Source organism: Dasypus novemcinctus, chromosome 30 (assembly GCF_030445035.2).
Source record: "Dasypus novemcinctus isolate mDasNov1 chromosome 30, mDasNov1.1.hap2, whole genome shotgun sequence".
In the NCBI taxonomy this organism is placed as follows: Eukaryota; Metazoa; Chordata; class Mammalia; order Cingulata; family Dasypodidae; genus Dasypus; species Dasypus novemcinctus.
The window spans coordinates 8,829,278-8,853,678 of record NC_080702.1 but is presented as its reverse complement, the minus strand read 5'-3'; positions in this window follow the sequence as shown (position 1 = coordinate 8,853,678).

Genomic DNA, 24,401 nt, shown 5'->3' with positions numbered 1-24,401 from the left:
AGCAAAGTGTGGTAGATAAGAAAAATGACCCAATTCTCCCCCACCCCTCCCTGTATCCATGCTGTTTACCAAGTAACTATACAGTGCCTTCAAACTCTGACTATAGGCTTGTCCATGTCATTTGTGCCAACAGAACGAAGCACAAATGACATATATCTGTTCTAAGCCTAGAGCTCAAGAGGTCTTCCATGTTTCTGTTGGTTCTCTTTTACTTCTACCATCAACACAAGAATGCCTGGTTGAGGATGTGGATCAATTGTGATAGCCTGATGAGTAGGATGGACCAGATATGGAGAAAAGACAATCACCCCTGGGGATGACCAGCCAAGATCAGTGAAGCCAGGTGGCTAACCACTAAATGATCCCAAATGTGAGAGCAATAAACTTTCTGCTGTATGCCCCTGAGGTTTTGTGGTTGTTTGCTATGCAGCATTATCATGGTAATGGGTCTCTGATACATAAACCCAAAAAACCAGATTCTTAGTGAAATATTCTGATTTTTTAAAGTTAGCTATTATTCAAGTTTTTAAAATAACATCAGTTTAAACACAAACTTTCTATGAGTCAGTTCTAGACCACTGAGCAGTATTTCATGTTCTGTTCTATCTGAGTCCTTTATTTTAAAATTAGGAAATGACTGAGAGATAAAATCTCTTTCCCAGAGCCAAATAACTGGACCTCAGAAGCAGGAATTCGCCTACTCGGGTCACTTGTTGTAAAGCATCATACTGCCCTCATTGGAATGCACGTATATTTTCAGATTCCCCATCATTCCTGCCACTTCATTTTTGTCCAAACGCTACACCCACATGAAGAAATCCCTTCATTCATCTCCACCAGGCTCAACTGAGCCCTGTTAGCTACCATCTTTTGAGAAGGGGATGTAAATTTTACGTTTCCCAGAAAAGGAAGTACTTCTAGAAATGTGCTTGTGGACACAAACTTAGCATATTATTTCAGCATTAAACTCACACCGCTGGCCTTCACAAAACGAATGAATTCTACTTCTACTTTAAAAGGAAATAATTATTATACGATGCTAAGGCAAAACTCCCATGAAACCTAAATGACGTTGAACTTGGCCAAGCGAAAACAATATATAAGATGAGTTGAAAGACAAATTCTAATAGGGCATTTGTCCTTTCATTTAGAAAAGCAGAGTTTCTCTCTTATGGAGTTACTAAAAGAGAACCCATATTGAAAGTTGTCATTATTGTTTTAGCTGGGATTCATAAAGTGAACAGCTGCGCACTTTAGTAGATCTAATCTAAATACCTGCTCCTTGTATTTTTGAGTTAGGAGATATTTATGCTATCATTTCAACTTTATACAAACCATCAGGAAGAATATTCCCTGTAGCTCTGTTGACTCAAAATAATGACTTGTAAGGGAGGTCTAATGACAGAACAAGGGCAATTATAGACACAGCATGAGGCTTGGAATAACTGTGTGATGTATTTGTGCAGTTGATTGACCTCATGTACAAGGTCATTTGTGCCGCACTATTGTAGTTGTGGCCTATGCCTCAGGGTACATGTTTTATTAATTTCAATATAAACAGAACAGATTAGATCAGATTGCTCAAAGAAAACACAAAGCTGCACCAGGGCTTGATGGATAAGTGATGGTACATTGGAGTCTATGAGAAGGAACCATCAAAAATCTTTCGAGGATGAATGAGAAGTCAGAGTAATCAATATGCAGTGTTACTGCATTTCTATTCCTGGGATAGCTAATACAATGTACATCCTCTTGCATTTTTACATAATTGTAATGGCTGTTGGGAAGACATAGCATTCATTGTAAAAGGAGAAAGGGATAGGATAACAAAGACAGAACAAGAATTCAATATAAAATAAGGTTTCTCTGAGATGTCCATAGATTGTATTACTTTAAAGCAAAACCCTTTGGCATCCTCTTTTGTATATGTCACTTTGAAAAACACTCCTATTGGGAAAGGGGGGAAAAAAGTCTTTTCTGATGAGTTGTCTATAATTCCAATTCCAAAAATCCTTACATAAATGGTGAGAGAGGGATAAAAGATGTGGAATATAGGCCAAAAAATTGTTTTTGTTATCAATGTTAATGTCTATCAAAAAAGGAACAAATTCTCTTGTTTATATTATGTACAAAACTATAAAGAGTTCAAGTACATAACAAAATTGCAGACTGACTTAAGAAACATGTTGAAACAGCAACGATCCTCCAAGTGCAATAACTAAGACCAATAAGGAAGGATGGTCCAACAATGAGCCCTTGATGCTAATGACTATGCTTGTGGGCCTGTGGGCCTGACATAAGAACTATGTCTAGATCTGCAGGGTGCCTAAGAGTTACCTCCTAAGAACCTCCATGTTGCTCAAATGTAGCCAGTCTGGAAGCCAAACTCAGCAAGTAAATGCATTGCCTTCCCCCCAGCGTGGGACATGACTCCCAGGGATGAGCCTCCCTGGCAACAAGGGATTACTACCAAGTACCACCTGATGATGTGGCTGGAGAGTGACCTTTAATAAAAGGGTCAACTCAGACCAGGAGAATATCTCAGCCTACATGTAATATCAGGAGTTAAAAATGCTTTTTGACCCTGCAAAAAAAGGGGGAAATAGAAAGGACAAATGAGTTTATATGGCTGAGTCTCCAAAAAAGAGCCAGGAGGTCATCAGAGGTGTCTCCCTTATGCACACCTCAGCAGATTCCCAGAGACAGATAAAGCAGATACAATCCGAGGTATTGATTCTTGTGAGGGCTACAGAGACCCACAGGTTCTATGGTAATGGCAGATGGACTTCAGGGCCATGTCAGTTTCCCCTACTTTGGAGTTTGTGGTCCTGAGTGTGATGGAGTTGGACCGAGGTGTGATCTTTGTTCACAAGCCTCTCCTTTCACTTTTACCAGACCTGTTGTTGGCGCTGGGGTTTAGTGTATACTCAGGGGACCTGAATCTCTGGACTTTCCATGTCATAGCCAGGCCCTGAACCTCAACAAACTTGCAACTCACACCCTCTGGTTTATTGGACTTACCCCAGCCAGCTAACAGGGAGGTGAAGAAGGTCAACCACCACACTAGGGAGCCAAGAGTGCCTACAACTGCAAACAGGAGAATTGCATCCATCATCCAAGTGGAATTGAAGCATCCTCTTGATACAGAGGTGGAATGGACATAACCATTCCAGGGTCCACAGAATAGAGGAATAGAATATAGATTAGAGTGGATTTACTGATACTCTATTCTGGAACTAATGTGATTAGTAATGGAAGTAAATGCAGCACTTTAGATGGAGAAAGTGGCCATGGTAGTTGCTGAGGGTGGGAATGGGAAGAAGAGATTGATGTGGGGGCATTTTCAGGACTTGGAGGTGTCCTGGGTGGTACCACAGGGACAGTTACTGGACATTGTATTTCCTCCCATGATCCACTGGGTGGACTGGGGGAGAGTGTAAACTGTAATGTGGACCATTGACCATGTGGTGCAGCAGTGCTCAGAGATGTATTCACCAAGTGCAATGAATGTCCCATGATGATGGAGGTTGTAGTTATGGGAGGAGTGGGGTGAGAGGGGCAAGGGGGAATATGGGGACCTCATATTTTTTAATGTAGCATTAAAAATAAATTAATTAAAAAAGAAACAACATGAATAACTAGCAGGTATGCAATTTCTCAGATTACAATTTCTCAGATACAGCTTTGATTCTAAACTGCTTAAAAGAGGCATTCCAAAATATTGATTTCAGCAGCCTTGGTTGTTTGCTAATAGTACCATCTAGTCAACTTTCCTCACATTTCCAAAATGGTTGTTATTAAACCCTATGGAAGCCTTGATAAAAAAACTTGAAATCAGTGCTCTCTAAATGATATTAGGAACCACACATCTCTGGTCTTCTATTATTGCAGCATATAATGTTTGAGAAAGTACAACTAGTATCTAACATCAAATGAGGAAGCTTCTTCCTCAGGGTACTCAAATAAAGGGTCTCCCTAACATAATATATGCAAACACTGATTAAAAATAGGAATAGGGGAATCTATTCCAAATTTCATCTTGTTTGAGAATTTTTGACTGAAAATAGTTCATAAGTGAAACTACAGTTAATATAAAAGTTCTTATAGGCAGGGACAAGCTGCTGATAGTTTCCACACCTATTTTGTTCCAGATATTAGAGAAAGAGTAGGAAATGTATGATCAAACATACAGCACTTTTTAAAAATTGATTTACAATAGGCCATGTTTTAAAAAACAAATAATTTCTCTTCAAGACACCAAATAAAATATACTGGTTTTAAACAGTATGTAGAAGAATAATCATACATGGATTTTCACAGAGAAAACTGATTTCTGACTGAAAGCTCTTGCTTGAGGTATGATGATTTCTCTCCACTGAAACAATATATTTTACTAACTTAGGAGTAATAAATAAGATGCAGGCAATCCCAATAAAACAAGGAAAGCACATCTGATTATCAATCTTAAATCACTTATATTCAATTTAATGTTTTAACAGCTCTACTAGCTCTTTTTCCTCAAACTAAGCAAAAGAGAGAACTTTCAAAAATAAAATAGATAATGGTATTATTTTATTGGTATATGTTTTAAAGAAGTATAAATTCACTTATTTTAATGCCCATAAGTTAAAAAATAAAGTCATTTTCATGATATCAAGCATTAGAACTTGGATGATGCAGATACAAGTTTTGTCTTATAACATTTTAAGAATCAATCTGTTTCAGCTTTATGTTTGTTTTAGTTGAAAAATATTGGGTAAAAAGTTTGCAATTTGGACATTTTTTTTGCTGGGAAGTATCTAGTCATCCTTCATCCAGTAACTGTAAGATGTGCCTCCTCTGGCCACTACTTACCGAATTTTCAGGTCATGCATTTGGGGATGTTAGTGACTCCACCTCTGACATGTTATTCAGATTTGGACAATCACAGCTCCTTACTTTTCCTGGCTATAGTAATCCTTTCAAAACAGAGTATCTGACTCAGTTAAGATCCTTTAGAGTCAAACCCTGCATTTTCTGCTCTAGAGGGTAACCGATCATGAGGGAGATAAATCAAGTGGAGAAGAATTGAGGTACCCCATCTGAGAGCCAGCACCAAGGCCCTAGACATGTAACTGAAGCTCTATTGGTCCTCTGAGCCTAGCCCATTCACCTAGCTAAGCTCACATAGAGCAGAGCCAAACTACCTGAATTTCTGACAAACAGAATCATGAGTAATAAAATGGTTGTCAGATGCCACCAACCTTTTAGGTGGTTTGTTATCCAGAAATAGATAAAAGATACATTGTCTATTTGATAGAGAAGCCAAAGTAGTCTCACTGATGAAGTGACATCGGGGCAGAAACCTTACTAATATGGAGAAGCAAACCATGCTAAGACTAAGCATTCCAGGCAGACAGCTATAAAGCTTAAATGACAATGTATTCCAGAAACGCCCAAAAATTTACTAAAGCTGGAGGGATATAGATGAGGACTAGAAGGAGTCAAAGTCAGTGAATAAGAACCAGAATTTAGTCCAGAGAAAGGAACTTGGATTTTGTTTTAAGTATGAGTCTGGGTCAAGCACACTACTCCATAACTTTCATGTTTCATGAACCTGTATATTCTTTTTCACTCTCTCTAGGTTTGTTGAATTTAGAGCTGAAAGAGTCCTAATTAATACCATCAATTTACCCTGATGATGAGTTGCAGTGTTTTCATTTGCCAAAAGGCTGCCAACACAAATTACCAGAAACGTGTTGGCTTTTATAAAGGGTATTTTTTTTTGGGGTAAAACCATACAGTTTCAAGGCTGTGAAAAATCCAACTCAGGGCACCATATGAAGTGTTTTCTCGCTCACGTCAGCTGCTGTGTGTTGAAGCAAGATGGTAGGTGATCTCTGCCTAGTCTCTGCCTTTCCCTTTGGGCTTCCAGAGCTCAGTTAAGGGCAACCAGGCATAGGGCTTATCTCTTACTGGGACTCCCTCTCAGGCTTGGCTCCCCAGCTTTCTTCCCAATTTGAGGTGCAAGTTATCAGCAAATGACTTATCTCTCTGGGGGCCTCAGATGCTTGAGCCTCCCCTTTCTGCCACTTAACAGGATTGAAAATGGCAGCTCTCTCTTTTCCTGAATGTCTCCATTTTTCAACAGACCCAGTAAGAGGGTGGAGACTCAACGTGAGTCTCACCTCACTGAGGTAGTACAATTTTAAAAAGGTCTCATACCTTTTTACAGGTGTGGACCAGCTCACAAACATAATCTTTTCTCTTTTGGGGATTCATAAATTAATTTCAAACTGCAACAAAAAAACAAAAAAAAATCTCTTTTTGAAATTTGTAAATAAATTTCAAACTGCAACAACAAATGAAAGTATTTTTATACCTTCCCTTGAATTCTTAGGATAGTACTCCATTAAATAAAAGACCAGACAAACTTTATCCTAATATATAAGTTCTGCACAAAAATGGGTTCCCCCACCAGGAATAGCATACTGAAGGGTCTCTAGCATGTTCAAATTTGGTTGATTAACATATATAAGTATTTTAGAACTTATTTAAATTACAGCTCTAAAACATATTTTTAAAACATTTATTCAAGGAGAAAAGTAAAATATTATGGAATGCCTGAAGCACCATTCCATGAAACCATGATTGAAAATCACGATTTTAATTTCAAAGGCAGATGTTACTCCATTTTGTTTTTAATGTTTCAATTTCACAGAAAAACTGAGTTGAAGAGAGACCAACAGATGGAAGAAATCAACTTATATTTTATATATTGCACACCCACAGTGCCAGTGTACTTAAAACATTTGAAACTATTGGAAAAATCATTTTGAGAGTCCCAAATACTTCAGATGCCAACCTCCATCTCCATACATAAGAAATTCTTATTTTCATCTTGCTTTCACTGGAACCAGTCTAATTCCATTTTCAATGTGAATTGTAATTTAAATTGCTGCCCTACATGCCTGAAAGTGACTTAGAAGGGAATAAAAGAGGGAATAATTGTGATATCGATAAGCTTGGTAACATCTGTCAAACAAACAAAAAGAAAATCCTGTAAATGTGATTGATTCCTTATTGTGATACATCCAGTTGAAAAGCTGAATCAAAAATAATTGTGATGACACAGAGATTTAACATAACACTGAAAAGCATTGATACGATTTTGCCTATTTAAAAGTATATGTAATTGCAATTTCCGTTTCTGACTACACATGCAAATAACAGGTCTATATTCTTGATATATGGAATGTTTACTCATTATTTACTTTTGTACATTTCTAATTCTCATATATCTAAGAATTTTGTGTTGGTAAGAATGCTTTCTGTTTCAAGTAACAAGAAAAGCAAATCAAATTGGATTTAGCAAAATAAAAAAATACTTATTAAAGTATTTAACTAAAGATTCTAAGATTTCATTCATGAATGGAGCTGGGTCCTTAAATGTGTCTCTCTCCATCTCAGATCTACTTTCCTGTGCACTGGCTTCATTCCTAAAAAGATTCTCTTCATGAGGTATCCCTTCCAGTTCAGGAGTTATATTCTTTCCAGTTTGAATCCAGTAAAAAAGTAAATGTCTTTCTAACCCTCCAGCACAATTCCTAGGATAACTTTGGATGGGTCCTGTGCTTGGTCCTTAAGTAACCACTGCAACTGGGAGGATACAATGCACTGATTTGTCAGGTCCAATACACTACTGAGCCCTGTAGCCTTGAGTAAACTCAACTCCTGCAATGGTGGAAATTTAGCTTGTTTTATATTCATTACAGACATAGAGGCAAGGAATATTCTCACTTATGTCTTTGCATTATTTACTGATTAGTTTAATAGAATAAATTCTGATATTGCTATGTCAAAGCTTATACATATTTTAAAGCTTTTTAAAAATGTGCAAAATTGCCTTCCAGAAAAGTGGTACTAATTCATACTTCAATGAGTAGTGAATGAATTTTCCTTTACATATTTTCATCAGATCTAGCTATTATTATATTTTGCTGATCTTTGCCATTTTGAAAAGCAAACTATTTCATGTTTATATATCCTTGATTACCAATGAAGCTAAACATAATTTTATGTTCCTTCACCATTTGCATCTGGCTTCTTAATTGCTTATTTTTACATTTCCCATTATATACTGGATTATTGGTTATTTTTATAACTTATTTATAAGAACCCAATGTATGTATTCACTCAGTTGTTTAAAATATATAATTGAGCTTTATGATAGGAATAATGGCATAGGAATTCAGAATACAAAAGCTAACAAGCACATGAAAATCCCTAGTCTAATATATATTTTTGCAACAATATAAATATTTTGAAATTTCCATCCCAAAGCAAGTTGAAAGAATTGTATAACACCACCAGCATAATGTTCACATAGTTTCATAAATTGTTATACTTTGCCATTCTCTCTCTTTACATACACACACACACACACACACACGAAGGCATATAAGAATGCACAGACATTTTTGTTGAACCATTTGAAAGTAAGTTGCAGATATTGATACTTTCCCCCTAAATACTTCAACAAATATCACTAACAAAACTGCAGCATAATGGTCATATCAAGAAATTTAACTTGGATGATATTATCTATAAAGAGTCTATATTCAAACTTTTCCAGTTGTCCTCAAATTATTCTTTGTTTTTTAAAAAATCAAAGATCCAATTAGAGTCATGAATTACATTTAGTTGTACAAATGTAATTTAGTTGTCATGACTCTTTATTCTCCTTTAGATTAGAATTTTTTTTCTTCTTTCATGAAATAGATATGTTTGAAGCAGTGGGGCCAATTTTCTTGTAGAATGTTTCACAATAGGGGCTGGTGTGATTCCAGATTAATGTGTTCTTCATGCATTGATTAAGATTAAACATTTTAGGTAAAAATACCATATAGGTGATGTTGTGTAGTTGCCATTATATCATTTCAAGTGGCATACGATGTTCATTTGTTACATTATTGGTGAGGCCCAGTTTGATCTTTTAGTTCAGGTGGTGTGCAACAGATCTCTCTATGATGAAAGTGCCTTTTTAAGATTAAAAGTCTTTAAAAGTAATCTGGGAGAATTCAACCAATACTGGTTGAATATTTTGTTCCCCGGCAACATTGTACTCTATGATTTGAGAATCTATCTATACTACTTACCTACTATCAATGATTATATGGACAGTTTAAAAAGGTTGATTTTCTAATTTTATCATTACTTTTACACTTGTAGCTACAATTCTTCTATAAAGAAAAATTTCCCATCCCTCTCATTTGAGTATTAGTATGCTTCCATAGATTCATTTTTATCCATTGTTTCATAATCCATATTAATTATTATTATGGTGATGCTCAATGCCAATGGTAGTGCCAGAAAAGCCAGCTACTACGTCTTTCAAAATGTCCTGTTTGTCTTTGAAAACTTTCTTGATTTCTTCAACAAGATATCCCAGGTTCAACTTATACTTTCCATATCCTTGTCCTAGAACCGTCAATTTCTCCAAGAAGCCTTGGTTACTTTTAGTGAAGAATAATGTTCAGAAACCAAGATCTTGGTGCTCAGTAATGTCATTCATTCTTCTTCCTTTTAGCAGCCAGAGAAGAAAATATATTTCAATAATCAATTTATCGTACAAAAAACCCTAATACCACAGGCTTCAAGATTATACCCAATTCCATATTTTCCTCATTTCTCCCCCAGTGAGAACTATAGTTCCTAACATAAATGTATATACTTAAATGTTCTATAACATTCCAAAAAATCAGACTTAATGTACAAATATTATACCACACACAAAAAAACATACTCTGTAAATTTTTTAAGTTTTTCAATTCTTATTACTCTTACAATATATTCGCTGTGGGTGAAGAGTCTGAAAGCTGCTTAACTAAATTACTTTTTTTCTGGGTAGTTATTTTAAATGCATTTAGATTCATTTATCTATTTGTATTCAATTGAGTGACTTTTCACCCTTTCTGATTCACTCATATTTTGAATATGAAAACATTGACACAGTACAAACTCAAATACTTTGGAAGAAGTATTTTCAGAGAAGTCTTACCTATATCCATATCCTTTCCACTTATTCCTATACACCTCCTATAAATAACAGGAGTATTCTCCCAATTCCTCCCTTCCATCCTTTGGGCCATTGTTGTCAGACATTTTACTTTTACGTATACTATAGATACAAAATACTAGTTTGTTTTTGCTACTGTTACTGTTTTTGCTATAGAGAGTTTATTATCTTTCAGAGCAATTAAAAATAAGAAAAATAAATTTTATATTTATCATTTTTTATTCTTTTATATTAATAAATTTTTTACAATAGCTTCTAGCATCTAAAGAGGTCTCTATCCATACATCACCAAGACAACAGATTAAATAATAGAAAATCTAGACAGACAGAATAATATACATATTCTCAAGTGAATAATACTTGTAACTGGGATTGTGCAATAGTATTATGAATGTTAAAGGCAGTCCATGGCTTCCTACCTCCTGCAGAGCAGATGTGTCTTTGTACATGGCAAAACTTTGTTTTCCCTTCAATAATGTCTGCATTGTTCAGGCTCAGGATTTACTGGTATACTGGAAAGTTATTTGCCCTTCTGTGATGAGAATCCAGTCTCTTCCCCATAGTGAAACTAAGAATTTCCACCCCTTATTTGCCCTCTTCATATTGGTGAATCATATTGGATCTCAGCTACACGTGACAAAAAGTTCAATTCATATGACTTTATGCCAAGAGGGAATTTATGGGCTTTTGTTAATGGGAAGATCAGAATGGTAGAGCTCACTGGGTATAGCTTAATGTTATAAAGAATTATCTCCACCTAGTTATTCTCTTTTTTGCTAGCTAGCTTTGTTCTTACACAGCTCTTCTCTTGTGTTTCTTTGATGACTGCATTAAATCCAGATTTTATCTTGCCTCGACCAGAAGTTCGGTGGGAATGAATGAGTGCTCCTTTCCTGGAATTTCCAATGGGGTCTTGTTGCATCAGTGATCCTGAATAAGTCATGGGCCCACCTCTGATCCAATCACTGTTGCCTGCACTATGCAAGATGATGGTTGACCCCTCTTGAGGAAGGAATGGAGTCAACTCCACTGGAAACACTTTGAACTAGGTTGTATTGGATATCCAAGAGGAGAATTTGGATACAATTAATAGAAAATAGAAGAATGGATACCAGGCATCCAAATCAATGTACATCATCTACCCTGGAAAACTAGAACAAATTGTGGCCATTTGCCTCAGCAGATTTTGGATGAACAACTTAAAAATAAATTTTAATAGTTTGTAATAATTTAATTCTTTTCTTTTTTTTCTCTCCATATCATATTAAATGATTATTTTGTCAGAATTTTGGTATTTATTCAGTACTTAATTTAGTTTGGATTCATATTTACCACCTTTAGTCATCATTTCTACTCATGATATCACAATTAATTAAGCTACCAAAGAGATTTTCATACTACATACAAACTGAAGAGTATAACTACAGGTGAAATGTGGACAATAGGAACCAAGGGGGAGGGGGGAGAATTCTGATCTCATGTAAATGATCCCTGTATATAAGTGAAATTAAAAAATAAATTTTAAAAGTGATTTGTGATTTATTGTTCCCATTGTTAATTATATACGAATATACATGTACACACATACATATACATTCCTGCATTTTACCCTTTAAGTATGCACTTGAGCATTATGTAAAGATAATTTATAAATATTGAATTGCTACAACCTTCATTTATACTCTTAGTATTTTGAATCCAAAGTAATAACTAAATATGTATCACTCTACATTTACGTAATTGTATTAGAAAAATTATAGGATTGGTAAAATTAAAAATACATTTGACAGGCCATGAAATCCATAAGAAATAAATACAATATAAATGCTGTATGTGCAAAGACTAAGGATATAATACAAAAATCAATTAGAATTCTGCTGGAAGTTGTGAGGAAAAATAAACTAAATAAAAAGTCTTCTTATATTCAACATCACTGGCCTGGTTGTAAATTACAGAAATGATAGAGCACAATAGAATGAAGCTGAAGAAATCACATCTGACAAAGGAAGTCCTTAGTAGGGATCATTAGTGTTAAATAAATATTCAACATTCACTTTCCACTTATATTGAAATGCTGACAGGCTGAATCCCAAAGGCCCAGAGACCAAACACAGAAGTGTGATATTGAATTAACAAAATATGCAGAGCTCAGTAAAGAGCTTCAGATCTCAGATCCTGGGGTCTGATGAAAAGAGAGAAATATGCTGAGAGGTCTTTAAATATTGTTTCTTTTTCTACCCCATCTCAAAGAGAAAAAGGTGAAAATCACTTTGCACCCTCAGTAAGCCAATGGGCTACTGAACTTGCTGAGCTCCTTACGAAAATACACTGCCAGTTCCAAATGTGTTTTAATGGTAGAGGTCACACAGTATACTCTTATCTCCACCAAGATTTCAGGATCTCCCCAGGTCTCTGGATAATTCTCATTAAGGAGACATCTAGTTGACCAAAAGGAGAGAAAAGGAAAAGATAGTGTTAACTCTTGCGGGAAGTCTCCTCTAAATAACAAGAACCCAACCCCAGTATGGAAGGGTCAAGTGGCAAGAGGGTGAAATTTGGAGTCAGAACCTTTACATCCACCAGTTGCTGACTGTTGACTTTGCCAACTTGCTGAACTTCTCTGAGCTTGAGTGTGATCATCCATAAATGGGGTAATTATTACAACTTCACAGGTTTGCTTGGAGCAAACAATCTAAACTTTGGGGAGAATCCTTGTTTGACCTGAAACTGTGTGGACAAAAAAATCTACACTTGTATTCTTTTGGGTGGGTAGAAATACCATTCACTATTCTTTTAGTACACCATTGTCAAGCAGCGCAAAAAGCTAGCATGTTAAATGTTGTTTATCTTTCATTTTGGACATTTGAAAATGCATTTTATGTATATATACAGTGATTCCCCATCCAGTCCTCTATATCCAGGGCAGAAAAAGACCATCCTCTTACTTTCACTATGCTTTAAAAAAACCTTGATGTACCTTCATGTTTCTGAGTATCAGCTAAGGATTTGGAGCAGAGGACTGCCAGCAAGCAACTTATTTTATCTCAGCACCCAAGAGATTATTTTCACTATGTCAAAATTATCTTATCCAGTAAGTAGAAGAGGGAAAGAAACTTTTCCATTTAATTACTTCTTTGATTTGTATCAGCTCCTTTGCTTTTGCCAATGCCAAGCACAGTTAGGAGAGTTGGAAGGTGAGAGATAGCAGAACATTAAGTTCTGTGTGGCTTACAGATGCAAAGCAAAGCATCTTTATTGATATTCTTTTTAAAGAGTTCGCTGAGGTGCAATTCACAGTTGTGAACGGAAAGTAGAAAGCCCTTTGAAAATGAGAGATAAAATTCAAAGTCAGTCTCCCACAAACCAGTCTTTCCTCTACTCCCACCTTTTTGGAAATCATAAATCATTTATCTGGATTTGTTCACTGTGTGCTGATGGTATCTCACCTTATCACTGTCTCAAAGAACACTTCAAAAGCATATTTTAAAAACAACAATTTATCTTCTCTTGTCCTGGAAGTTAATTTGAGCTCCCAATAGTCTATTTGGAAAAAAAAATGTGTAAGTTGCAATTTTTTAAAAAAATAAAAGCTAAACTGTTTTATAGCTGGCATTCGAAGTTGTTATAGTGGATACATTTTCTCTTAGGCTGGCCCACTCTGCCTTCTCTGATTTACAATTTTAGAAAACATTCAGAGCATTAGAACAAGAGTCTTAACAGTCGTAAGCTATATTTCAGTCACATGTCCCATTTCCAAATGAGGCTTGCTCCTCTAAATGCTCTTCATACAATGGTTGCCCTCAAAGTTATCTTTCACAAGAATTGTTGAAGAACTACAGAAAAGTTCCCTTATCTATTGTGAAGTTTGCTTCAGGGAAAAAAAGAAATGCAGATATATGCATACTTTAGGATTAGGGCATTCAGCCCAGTTCTTTTAATGCCTGTCAACAAAAATGTCCCTAAAATCAAATTAAGTTCAGGCAGATTTCTCCTGATTCCTAGTCACAGCTGGGAGGCTTCAGACAGACAGTCATTCTGACAATTGAAGAAGTGTCTTTCTGTGAGGGTGATAAATGTAGGATCAAGTAATGTGTTCGGACATCAAAGTATTTGGTCCATATTTTGGTACCTCCTGGAAAGAAAGCTCTTCAGAAGATTTTCAGAGAAGATGTTTAGGAAGAAATTCTGAAACTTTATTTAAAGCATGTATCTCAGAAACATCAGCAACACTTAAAAACCCAGAGACCAGTAAATCCATTGTCACCACCTCATATTAACTGAAGTTATGAGGACCCCCAAATACCCAGGAGTGTGTGTGTATACAATTACTCCGGCAGGTGTCTGTTGGCCTGTGAAGAGAATGTAACATGACTCTGAAGAAGACACAGGTCCCATTCCATGTATAATAAACAACAGGTGACTTGGGAGCTGACAGCTCTCACTGGTATAGCTGATTGGAAGACTCTAGATGTAAATGACTCTTCTCTCCAACTCTTTTTTTTTTTTTTTAATTTTTTTTAAAATTTTTATTTATTTATTTATTTTTTTAATGACTTTTTATTTTTATTTTTAAAGATTTATTTTTATCCATTTAATTCCCCTCCCCTCCCCTGGCTGTCTGCCCTCCGTGTCCCTTCGCTGTGTTTCTTGTTTCTTTGTCCACCTCCGTTGTCGTCAGCAGCACGGGAAGTGTGGGCGGCGCCATTCCTGGGCAGGCCGCTCCCCCCCCCCCCCCCCCCGCGCTGGGCGGCTCTCCCCATGGGTGCACTCCCTGCGCGTGGGGCTCCCCCACGCGGGGGACACCCTACGTGGCGCGGCACTCCCTGCGCGCATCAGCACTGCGCATGGGCCAGCTCCACACGGGTCAAGGAGGCCCAGGACTTGAACCGCGGGCCCCCCATGTCCCTTGTACCAACAGACAACTCCTTTACACGTTTCCTCGCTCATGAATGATGATGAGAAGCCACTGGAAAGCATGCCTTGAGCCACACAGCCTTTTAGCACTGGCTTTCAATATTCTGTCACTTCGACTACCACTCATACTTTCCCTTCACCTCTGCCCAAAATATCCAGCTGGAGGCCTTTTCTATTCCTCTCACATACCCCTCCATCAGTTTGATGGCTTTCCTTTCAGCATCCTAACTCCTCTTGCTCTGACAAACAGACTAGTAAAAGACAGGAGCTCATGGCTTTTGGGAAGTACTTTCACTGAGGCAGCATAGAAGAGTGTAGCCCAGTCCATTTTTTCCCCAAAACATTCAATAGGTGCTGAGAACATTTCTGTTATTTCTTCCATTTCACACCCATCTCTCATGCAAACAGTTAACTTTAACAGTATGTTCCATTCTGATGTCAACCACCAGCATGTGATAGTTAGGTCAAAGCTTATTAATAATGATTTGATTTGGATGAGGAGAAAATTGATTGGTAATAAAATTCTGGATGATTTGCTTATTTCTAGCCTAAGGAGATAGACCCATTTATTTTATAGCATAGCAATCATTTTAAGGGTGCCTTCTACCATTAAGAACTTTTTCCTTTATTTGAGGTTTTCTTCAGTTTTGTTATTTTTGTTTTTGCCCTAGCACACACCAATAAGGTTTGTGATTACCTTGCAGAAGACTAGCAGAACTCACCAGAATTGCTTCATGACATTTTTAAAGTTTCCCTAGCACAATTTGCCATTTGACACACCTGGGCATCCCCAGGATGAAGAGCAGTCTTGGTAAATAAAGAAAAATTACATGTACTTTGCAAAAATCATTGTAATAACACCTCCTAGATATTTAGGTGTAAGGCAATATTCTCTCTTTTTTTTTTTAAGATTTATTTATTTCTTCCCACTCCCTCCATTGTCTGCTCTCTGTGTCCATTTCCTATGTGTTCTTCTGTGTCTGTCTGCTTGTATTCTCATTAGGTGGTTCTGGGAACCAATTCTGCGACCTTCCAGAGTAGGAGAGAGGCAATCGTTCTCTTGTGCCACCTCAGCTCCCTGGCCTGTTGCATCTCTTATCATCTCTCCTCTGTGTCTCTTTTTGTTGCATCATCTTGCTGTGTCAGATCTCCACAGGGGCCAGCACTCCTGCATGGGGCAGCACTCCTTGCATGGGGAAGTACTCTGCATGGGCCTGCTCACCACATGGGCTACTGATGTGGCTGAACCAAAGTCCTATTCTTAACACAATTTAATCAGACATCTCAGCTGAATCTAATACAATCAAAGGATTATCATGACCAGAGGAACAGACCAGTTTACAAACATAATAACTCTTTTTGGAATTCATAAATAATATAAAACTGATAAAATATCTGTCACATTTTACTTGACTACAGAGTAGCATATGAAAGTCTGTATTAATGGTTTTTACTCTCTATTTCACAAATGAATCATGCTAGAAATAAAATTTTTTTATTTTATTGAACTATATCATTCAAACATGAACACATAAAAACAATAAGTGTATAGTAAAGATTGTAAACTTACAAAACATACATAACATCACACAGGGGTCTCACACATAACCCCTCCATGAACTCTTTGCATTAGTGTGAAATATTTGTTACAAACTATGCAAGAGCATCATCAAAATATTATTGCCAACTATAGTCCATATCTTACATTGGGTGTATTTTTCCCCCAACCCATACTATTTGTTTAAAGTATATTTTTGTTACAGATATTGTGAACTTGCAAAACAACGATACAGATGTGTAGATTTCCCATACAATGCCACACCCTGGTGGAATACTTGTTACAGATTATGAGATAATATCATTAGACTATTACTACCAATTATGGTTCACAGCACACATTTGGGACACTTTTTCTATCCACCTCCATTATCAACACAGTACAGCTTGGCATTGATGCAAGAATATTATAGTATTGCTGTTAACCAGTCTATAGGTCACACCAATTGTACTTTTCCCATGTTTCTCCATATTTCCATCACCCTGCAATAGTGACGTACATCTGCTCTAGCTCACAGAAGGACTCTCTTGCATTTGTACCCTTAACCACAATTCTCAACAGCCTCTGGGTTCACTGTGTTATTCAGTCCCTAGATTTTTCTTTAGCTTTCTTTCTATTGACATTTACTCTCCCAGATTACCTTTTTCAGTCAAAATCCCATTTATAAACTAGTTGCTACTCACTATAATGTGTTACTATCAACTCTATCCATCTCCACATTTTTACAGTCAAATTAATTAAAACTTCTACATACATTAAGTATCCATAGTTCTTCTCAACCCTCCTCATCTCCTTATAACCTATACTCTAGGTTTTAATTCCATGTGTTTATTATTTGTATTTAGTTCATATTAATGAGACTATGCACTATTTGAACTTTTGGGTCTGGCTTACTTCATTCATACTCGTCAGATTTATAGTTTACATTACGGTTTACACTTTGCCCTGTACAGTTTTATACACTATATATATTATATATTATACATTATAATATCACTGTACATACAGGATGACCAATCTTACAGTGACAAAATGTATAATGGCCTGCATCTGCCATGGCAGTTTTTTGCAGAAAAATTCCAATACCCTAAAAATGTCCTGTGTTCCATTTAGTTTTAAATAACATTGGGATTTTCAAAGTGGGATGCTATTCCCCTTTGGGAGTCAACTCTTGTGGACAGGTGAATCTAATGCTCAGATCACCAAGGATATAACATTCAAACTTTGACTTTTCCACTGTCTATTGCTTTTTAAGTAAACTTTATTTCAAATTCAAAAAAATAAAATAACAGACAAAAGGTAGCTTCACCAGTTATGCAAGCATTACTCCAAAAAATTTTGTCCAGGTACTTTTTTTTTTAGGAGATACCAGGGAACAAACCTAGGACCTGGTATATGGGAAGCAGGCACCCAACCATTTAAGCTCCATCCACTCCCCATGTCCAGGCACTTTTATCTCATCTAATCCTAAAAACAAATTCAATTGTTTCTCCAGTGTTCAGGAAGATACACAGATGAACACAGGTTGGTTAAATGACATGAACAAGGTTTTGTTAATGGAGAACATAAGGAAGAAAACAAATCCTTATTCATATTCATATCTCATAAAACTGAGCCCTACATATTCTTTTTTCACCTTTAGCATTGATAGAGCACTTTCTCTGCTTTTGCTTAAAAAATGTACAGTATAAACTACAGTGTAGAAGTTATATTAGTTACATTTCCCACATATATCACCATATTCTTAACATCACATAGTCAAAGAACATTCCTGTATTTATATTATAATTGCAATCCTCATCTACCACCAGAATCACTGTTATACATTCCCTAGATTATCCAACTAACATTAACCTCCCTAGACTACCTGTTTCAGCCACAATCACATCCACAAATCAGCAGTGTTTGTTATACTCATCATAATGTCACTGTACATACAGGACAAAAGATCTTATAGTGATGAAAGGCAAAATGTCAAAAAAAATGTTTTTTTATTATCCCAAAAGTATTTATTTTTAAATTATTTTTTTATTTTATGTCTTATTTTTAAAACTATCATTATTTCATTTTCTTATTAATTGTATTTGGCTATTGCATTGGCTTCATTTTTTAAGAGGTTTTGGATCACAAAAAGGTTACAACTGTGGAAGGGGAGGATGATTTGTGTGGGGTGTCAGTGATGGGGGATACAAGGGAAGAGGTTCACCCGGGCATACATACAAGGCATATAAATGTGTTCAAATGTTCATAGGGTATTGTCATGGTGGGTAGAGATCCATACAATAACCAAAAGAATATTGAATCCCCATCCTGGGGAGTTCTGCCACATTCTCTAATGGAACAGCAAGAATCCCCCAAGTACTAGGCAATGGCTGGTGAAGGAGGATGGTCCATTGACAGGCGCTCGATATTGATGACTGTGCTTATGAACCTTTACTTGTGAAATTGAAACTTACCCTCATATTATAAGGTGTCCCCTGCTCCCACCCTGCCTTTCGCTTCCTTACACTTTGCCCACCTGTTCCTCGTAACCTCCCTGTATTATGGCCCTTCTCAGCAGCAGTTTGTGCTGCTGCCTCCCTCTGCCCCTCCTCCCAGCCACTGTTATCTTCCCCCTCCCAGCCGATCGCTGTTCTCCCCGCCTCATTTCAACCGCCCTCATCCCGTATCCGCCCCGGCACAACCTCGGAAACAACCCCCTCTGCCATCAATGGCTTACGTCATAAACCGCAGGTCCGCCCTTGCCTCTGCAGCCAATCCTCAGCTGCCCCGCGGATATGCCCCTCCCACAACCTCCCCGCCTCCATGACACTATAAAACCCCATGTACTTCCCGAATAAAATCAGACCTGCGCATAGACCTCGAGGACGTGGTTTTTCCTCCATCGAACCGCACGTCCCCCAAGCCTTGAGCCGCCCGCTGCCGCCCCGGTCCGGCCGTGGCGTAGGCCCGATCCCCGGCAGCGACTCGCCTGCAGTGACCCGCCTGCAGTGCCGCAGCGGAGGCCAACAGGTGGCGCCCGAACAGGGACCCCAGCTACGGCCCCTTGTCTGGCCAGCCCGCTGCTGACCCCTCGCACGGGACCCATCGCCGTCCTCCCGTGCCGCCGCTCAAGGTAGGGACTCTCCGGCGTTGCTCCCTTCACCCCCATCCTGAGCCCTCTGCTGCGATGGGGGCCTCCCTCTCATCCCGTCAGGTTCCTCAAGTCCGCCTGCTCGCTGCCCTCTTAGAGACTCACCACGTGAAGGTCTCTCTCCGTCAGCTACAGCGGTATTGGGACCTTCTCCTACCCTTTAACCCTTGGCTCGTCACCTGTGCTCTCTGGAGCCCAGAGACCTACGAACGTTTAATTCAGCGGGTGACGTCCGCTATGGAGCACGATCGCAAGCAGTTTCCCCCCGGCCTTATCCCGACCCTCGTCGCTATCCGCGCCTGTCTCCAAGGTGTGCCCTCCCCTGCCTCCGCTCTCGCCTGTGAGCCTAGCCACCCTCTCACCTGCGATCCTGATGGAGATGACGATGCTCGTTCTCTGTCCGCCCAGCTAGAGGCCGCGCTCAAACTGGATCCCCCCACAGCCTCCGATCCGGACCCCAACCAACATGGCGACCCCCCGCCTTCTCCCCCCCCCACCGCGTCCTGCAAACAATGCCAACATGGTGCACCTCCTCCTTCTTCTTCCTCGGCGCCCTCTTCCCGCCTTTACCCACCTCTTCCTGTCTCGTCGCCATCTGGTCCCGTCCCGGATGCCTGCCGATCGCCATTTTCGGCTAAACCAGCAGAGCCTCCGGTGCCATCTTGGCCTGTACCTGGAAATGACGTGGCCACTCCTCCATCTTGGCCCGAGGCCAGAAGTGATGTCAGGCGTGACGTCACCGTGCTGCCATCTTGGCCAATCAGAAACGCAGTTGCCGCCGCGCCCTCCTGGCCGGCGCCCGGTGGCACTGCCCATGCCTCACCTCCATGGCCTGCTTCACCTCCCGCCTGCTCCAGCAATAGCGAGAGCATCGGGAATCCTCCTCCACCAGCTTACGACACCGCCTTTCTCACCTCCCCCACTCCGCCTCTGGCTCAGATGTTCCCCCTCAATCCCGCTCGCACTCCGCAGAGCCCACAAGCGTGGGTCCCCTTTTCCCCCAAAGACATCCAAATGCTCCGCAACACGATAAAAGAGGATGGCCTTGCCAGCCCTCATGCCCAAGACCTTCTCGAGCGTATGACCATCCCTCGCTGCATCCCTTACGATTGGATCTCTCTAGCCCGAGCGGTTCTCTCCCCCGGGCAATTCATTGACTGGCGAGCCCATCTCGGTGTCCTGATCGACAATCAGATTGCCGACAATGCTCGTCAGGGTGTGCATTACCCTGCAAACGCATTTCTCGGGTTCGGCCCTTACGGCGATCCCAGCGCCTACACTGCCACCCCGCCTGGGTTTTTCATCCAGCTCCGTGACTGTGTTTTCCGAGCCTTCCGTTCGTGCGCCGCGGCCGCCCCAGAGCCCCTCGTGAAGCTTTTCCAAAAACCCGAGGAGCCGTTTAATGAGTTCGTAGCTCATGTGCAGGCCGCTGCAGAGAGGCGAGTTGTCGGCAACGCAGCCCGCGAGTCCTTCGTTAAGGACATCCTGCAGGAGGGGGCTAACCCAGCTTGCAAAGCCATCATTCGTCCCCTTCATGACAAGCCGCTCCAAGACTGGGTCCTCGCATGCTCCGGAGTTTCTGGGCAAGCATCTGCGCTTGCAGCGGCTATTGTCGCGGCAGTACAAACAACCAACACCTGCTTCCGCTGCGGCGAATTGGGCCACTTCGCTCGGGAGTGCCCCAACCTTCTGGCTCCGCCGCAACCCGTAGTCCAGCCTATGGTGCCACCACCGCGCCCTGTTCCTGCCACCCGGCCGCCCTCCACCCCCTGCCCGCGCTGTGGAAAAGGGTATCATTGGGCTCGCGATTGCCGTGTTCCGAGACAGCCTTTAAACGGGCAGCGGGGCAAGCCTCAGCCCCGCCACCAAGAGGCTCCAATCGCCCCGTGCCAGCCCCGCCCGTAGGCATCCACTGGTCCGTTCCCATGTCGCCCGCTTCACAGCCACGCCTCACCATCAAGGTCAATGGAAAGTGGATGGACGGCCTTCTGACACCGGCGCCGAAATCTCCTGCATCCCACTCTCCCAAGCTCGTGACTTCCCACTCACAGCCGGACCCGTCATCGTAGGCGCCACAGGCCAGTCCTCCTCGCAACAGGCGGCTGAAGATCTTGCCTGGCATGACACCGATGGACAGTCAGGGTTCTTCCGTCCCCTGGTTCTCAGGGATATCAAGCAAGTCCTTTGGGGGCGCGACATTCTTCACCAGTCAGGCGCCGTTCTTTTTACTTCGCAGCCATCGCTGCCCCCCCAATAGTTTTGGCCGTTGCTCGCGTTCGACCTCCAGCACCCGTTCCTCTGCAATGGGACACAGAGGAACCCATTTGGGTGGAGCAATGGCCTATGACTGCCCCGAAACTAGCTATTCTTCAGGACCTCGTGGAAGAGCAGCTCCGTGCTGGCCATGTTGAGCCCTCCACCAGTCCATACAATACTCCCATTTTTTTCATCATCAAAAAATCTGGCAAGCCACGCCTCCTCCACGACCTGCGAGAGGTTAACAAGCACATCAAACCCATGGGCTCTCCTCAGCCCGGCATGCCTCACCCGTCAGCCTTCCCGCGAGATTGGTATGTGGCAGTCCTCGACATCAAGGACTGCTTCTTCTCTATCCCCCTGCATCCGGATGACCGCCCACGGTTCGCCTTTACTGTTCCCCAGCCCAACCACCACCGGCCTGCCAAACGGTATCAGTGGAAAGTCCTCCCCCAGGGCATGAAGAACAGCCCTGCCATCTGCCAGCTGTTTGTGGCTACTGCTATTGAGCCCTTAACCTCCGAGGCCACTATCGTACATTACATGGATGACATCCTTGTAGCCCATCCGAGCGAGCCAAAACTACAAGTTATAGTTGCCAGTCTTCTCTCCAATCTGAAAGATATCGGTCTTCAGATCAACATAGAGAAAGCCGTTTTCCACCCACCGTTTCAATTCTTGGGCTTTGAAATCTCGGAAACGGTCACGCCCATGGCGCCGCTTATAAACGTCCCCAAAACCATGATGCTCCATGATCTCCAACAGCTTTGTGGCCAGCTCAACTGGCTGCACCCGTCGCTGCCAGTCACCACACATCAGCTGCAGCCTCTGTTCCAGCTCCTTCAGACCACTGGCCCACCATCACAGGCACCCACAAAGAGGGTCACCCTGTCGTATGAAGCAGAGTGCGCCCTGAGCTGTGTCAACTCTGCCCTAATGGACTGCTTGCTCCAGCGAATAGACCCAGACAAGCCATTTGCAGGACTTGTCCTTCCCACCCGTGGGACCCCCACTGGCCTCATCTGGCAGGACGGTCCACTCCTGTGGGTCCATTTAGCCAAAAGCAAGCTTCGCAAAATCACCCCCCAATCCATCCTGTTCGCGCAGCTCGCCATTGCCCTTGTTGAGCGCTCCACCCACCATTACGGGCGTCATCCAGATGTCATCATTTGGCCCCTTACAACTCAGCAGGTCACTCACTTGCTAAAGGACTCCATAGATATGCAGGCACTGTTCCTCCTATTCTCCAGCCCATTCGATAATCACTTCCCCCAGCACCGCCTCATACAAGGCCTCAGCACGCTCCCCGTCGCAGCTCCTGACCATTTCCCATTCCCGTCCTCCAAGCCACTCCCCAACGCCGCCATCGCCTTCACTGACGCCTCCAAGCACTGCCTTGCTATAGTCCTCTACAAGCCAAACTCCACACAACCCCTCTGCCACACCCGCCGACATAGCAGCTCTGTCCAAGTGGCCGAATTGAAAGCCGTCACTCTGGCTCTCCAATACCTCCAGGACCAGCCAGTAAATATCTTCACGGACAGTCTCTACTGCCTGCAGGTCTCTCGTATCCTTGCCTTTGCGGCCTTCCTGCCGCCTGCTAGCATCGGCAACCGGGACATCAACCTGGCCTTAGCTGACCTTCAACTCCTCTTAGAGAGGCAGCGACAACCCTGGTTCATTGCCCATGTTAGGAGCCACTCAGGCCTCCCAGGCCCCTTGGCTCACGGCAACCATATCGCTGACCAGGCCGCCCAAGGTGCTTCCATCAATGCCCTTAGCCCCGCAGCTGCCGTAGGAGACATTATCAACCAGGCAAAGACCTTGCATGCGCGCTTCCATCTTGGTGCGCCCGCCCTCCATCAACTCCTCCCAGAACTTCCCATCGAGACATGCAAACATCTGGTGCGTGCGTGCCGCTCCTGCGCACCTTTGCTGCCCCTGGGGCCACTCCAGCCCCAGGGTGTCAACCCGCGCGGATTGCGGCCCAACTCTAGATGGCAATTAGATGTCACACATGTCGCTTCCTTTGGCCGATGGAAGTTCCTTCATGTTGCCATCGATACGTTTTCGCACCTCTGCTACACCGTCGTCCTCCCGGGAGAGTCTGCCAAGTATGCCACTCAAGCGCTCCGGGAGGCCATCCTCTTCATGGGAGTCCCTTGGGACATAAAGACAGATAATGACCCCGCCTACCGCAGCGCCGCCTTTGCCGAGTTTGTGAAGCTCTACAACATCACCCACCACTTCGGCATCGCATACAACCCGCAAGGCCAAGGACTTGTTGAAAGAATTCACCAAACCCTCAAGATCCTCGTCCAGAAGACTAGAGAGACTCAACCCCGCCTCACCCCACGTGAAACAGTCACGCAAGTGCTCATCCAGCACAACCTGATGACCTTTGACTCTGAGGGGCTTTCGCCCGTCCACAAGCACTGGGGGCCCTCTTACCGGCCCACTCCGGTCCCTCTCGTCCTCTGGCG